Source organism: Rhincodon typus, chromosome 10, assembly GCF_021869965.1.
Source record: "Rhincodon typus isolate 14 chromosome 10, sRhiTyp1.1, whole genome shotgun sequence".
In the NCBI taxonomy this organism is placed as follows: Eukaryota; Metazoa; Chordata; class Chondrichthyes; order Orectolobiformes; family Rhincodontidae; genus Rhincodon; species Rhincodon typus.
In genome coordinates this window covers 1474069-1477845 of record NC_063341.1, presented here as the reverse complement: position 1 = coordinate 1477845, position 3777 = coordinate 1474069, and the positions used below count along the sequence as shown (strand labels likewise).

The window sequence follows — 3777 nt, the reverse complement described above, 5'->3', positions numbered from 1 at the left end:
CGCTCTCACGCTCTGTCTCACGCTCTCACGCTCTGTCTCACGCTCTCACAGTCCCATATATTTACACTCTGCCACACACTTACACATTCTCTTACAATCCCTTACACTCTGTCACATGCTGTGTCATGCTCTGTTATATTCTCACATGCTCATACCGTGTTATGCTCTGTCACAGGCTCTCACACTCTCTCATGCTCTCACTCTCATGCTCTCACATACTCTTACACACTCTCATGTGGTCTTACAATCTGTTACACACTCTCTGTCCCACGCTGTTACAATTTCACACACCCTTACACTGTCATCACACTCATGCTCTTACTCTGTCATGCGCTTGTATACTCTGTCACACTGTCTTACAGTCTGCCACATGCTTTTACACTCTGTCACACGTTCTTGCACAGTTAGTGAGAGAGAAGGCTCAGGTCTGTGTGCCTGTTTGTGAGTTGAAATTCCTTGTAATTCATTGCCATCCCCAGTGAGCGTAGGAATCGTGTTGGAATTGTGCACATCTAACGTAAGTTCCATGTAAGTTTACAATTAGATTCATTTAACCCACATTTAAATGTAATATTTAAAATGAGATTTTGTGATAAATCAGTTGGCCACCTGACACACAGGGTTTGATGGCCGGGAGATGACCATGCTGAGTGTCTTGGGGTGTTGTTTGCTCACCAGTTTCTTGAGCCAGGATTTGCAAATACAAAAAGCCATGGTGACCGTCACAGTGGGGCCTATTCAGACTAACAGTGGTTGGCAGGAAATCCCGATCTTCTTCTCTACCTCTTCCACCTCCAACCCCCATTTGATGCTAAATTGAAAGCATTGTATCAGTTCCAGTCAATGACAGACAAAAGTGGCTTCACAATTTCTACCCACAAACTGATGTAAAAAGGAAGGTCAAATAAAATCAAACATTATTGTAATAGTTATACAGTAAGGACCCAGCTCTGTCATGAGAGAGTTTGTATGTATCTGATCACAGTGGTGTGCCACCTGTTAACCATGCCAGTATTGCCCTCTGGTGACCTTTACAGAAATGTTCAATTGAGATTATTTAGCGTATGAAATGCTTGAGTGCCTGGTATTTGTTCCTTTAGGCTTGGCAGGGAGACAGTTTTAAAAAACATTTATAGCTGAATGCTCTATCCCCAGATGATCATCAGGCTGGTTAGGACCACTCAACATCACTTTGAACATTACGATGCTAATCAAATGCTGAGTGATGAGTACACTCCAACTCCACAGCTGTGTGATGTTTAAAAAGATTACAGGGCTTTGGACCAATCATTCCTAAAACTTCAACATAAATTGTGTAAATCTCCCCCTTCCCATGGACTGCAGTGGCTCATGAAGGCAGCTCATTACCACCTTCATAAAGCTACGATGTGGAGGTGCCGGTATTGGACTGGGGCAGACACAGGAGATGCCACCCCTCTCACTGATACCTGAAGAAGGAGCGAAACTCTGAAAGCTTGTTCTTCAAATAAATGTGTTGGACCTTCATAAAGCTAATTAAGGATAAGCAATACACACTGCCCGAGCCTAGCCAGCAGGCATCCACATTCCATCTTGCAGATATGCACTCCTACAGATGGCACTGGAACTGTACTTTCAGTTTGCAACCTTCTTTGAGAAGCCAAGATGGTGAATTTAAAAAAAAAAATCCTTTCAAGTGGTGGGTGAGTGTCAGGTCAAGGAGGCAGGGATCAGAGGTCTTGAGATGAGGTCAGGGGTGGGGAGATTTTGAAACTGGTTAAGTCCACATTGAGACCATCGGGCTGTAGGCTCCCAAGGCGGAATATGAGGTGCTGCTCCTCCAGTTTCCGGGTGGCATCGTTGTGACACTACAGGAAGCCGAGGGAGTGGGAAGTGGAGTTGAAATGGTTGGCGACTGGGAAATGTTGTTTGTCGCAAACAGAACGCAGGTGCTCAACAAAGCGGTCTCCGAGCCTCCGCTTGGTCTCACCAATGTAGAGGAGGCCACGTCGGGAGCAGTGGATGCAATAGACCACATTAGCGGATGTGCAGGTGACCCTCTGATGATGTGGAAGATTTGTTTGGTGCCTTGCATGGGGGTGAGGGGGGAGGTGTAGGGGCAGGTTTTGCACTTCCTGCAGTTGCAGGGAGAGGTGCCAGGGTTGGGGGGCTAGTGGGGAGTGTGGAGCGGACGAGGGAGTCATGGAGAGAGCGGTCCCTACGAAAGGCAGATAGGGGTGGGGAGGGAAATATCTCATTGGTTGTGTGGTCGGATTGCAGGTGGCGGAAAATGATAACGTTGGATATGGAATGTAGTGGGGCGATATGTGAGGACAAGGGGGATTCTGTCTTTGCTTTTGTTGGGGGGAGGGGATGTGAGGGCAGAGGTGCTGGAAATGCAAGAGATTCGGTCGAGAGCATTTTCAACTACCGAAGGGGAGAAAGTTGCGGTCCTTGAAATAAGAGGACATCTGGGATGTTCGGGAGCGGAATGCCCCATCTTGGGAGCAGATGTGGCGGAGGCAGAGGAACTGGGAGTAGAGGATCGCACTCTTTCAAGAAGGTGGGTGAGAGGAGCTGTAGTCTAGATAGCTGTGGGATTGAAACAGATGTCGGTTTCAAGGCGGTCACCAGAGATGGAGGCAGAGAGGTCCAGGAAGGAGAGGGAGATATCAGAGATGGTCCAGGTGAACTTGAGGTTGGGGTGAAAGGTGTTAGTGAAGTTGATAAACTGTTCGTACTCCTTGTGGGAGCATGAGGCAGCGCCGATACAGTCATCGATGTAGCGGAGGAAGAGGTGGGGGATAGGGCCAGTGTAGCTGTGGAAGAGGAACTGTTTCACGTGTCCTACGAAGAGGTGGGCATAGCTTGGGCCCATGCGGGTTCCCATGGCCACCCCTTTAGTCTGTAGGAAGTGGGAAGTGATTTGAATATTTGATGTGCACCCTACTTGCCTTTGATCTGAATGTTTTGCTTGACCATTTCAGAAGGGAGTTCAGCCTCATTACTGTGGGTCTGGAGTTACATGGAGGACAGACTGGTCAAGGGCAGCAGATTTCCTTCCTTGAAGGACATGACTGATCCTATTGGGTTTGTGTGACAATCAATGCTATTTGTCATCACCACCATCACTTAGCTTTCATTTCCAGATTTTATTGATTAAATTTAAATTCCGTTGGTTGCTACGGTGGATTTGAACTTTTATAACCAGGTTATTGGCCTGGGCCGCTGGTATCCTAATACAGTCCCCTTATCACTATGCCACAGTTCGTGCAAGATATTGTTTTCTGGGGGCTTTAAATTTTGGCCTTTTGATATCTCTCACACACTCAGTATTTACTGGTTCATATTCTTCTTCAGAAGAACTGTTGCAGAAGGCAGATTGTGAACGAGTCATACACAAAGAGGAGCCTTTATTGGGTTTATTGGTCCAGATGATCTTTCTGCTTTGCAGCCCTTTCCTAAATCAGAATTGAGAATGTCACTCTACAGCTTCAACAGATCACACGGGCTCAGCAATCAGCTCCCAGAACCAGTGTTTCAATCAGAGTCCAACTGTTTCTCTCCTCTTCCCCCATCTTCACCCAGTCACCCCACCCTCCCCCTGACCACCACCTTCTCCGAGACCTCCCCATCTAGTGCATGAGTTGCATAATGTTAGTGTGCAGGTGCAGCAAGTGATTAAGAAAGCTAATTGAACGTTATATATTACAAAAGGAACATGAAAGTAAGGATAACAAGGTGTAGAGCTGGATGAACACAGCAGGCCAAGCAGCATCATAGGAGCAGGAAGGCTGA

At 47.0% G+C, this 3777-nt stretch overlaps 1 protein-coding gene across 1 annotated transcript in view; it reads left to right on the top strand.

Annotated features, from left to right (window-relative positions):
• The window catches only part of LOC109923962 (rab GTPase-activating protein 1-like), a 133996-nt gene that overhangs the window by 29031 nt on the left and 101188 nt on the right, over nt 1–3777 (top strand). The window lies entirely within an intron of this gene.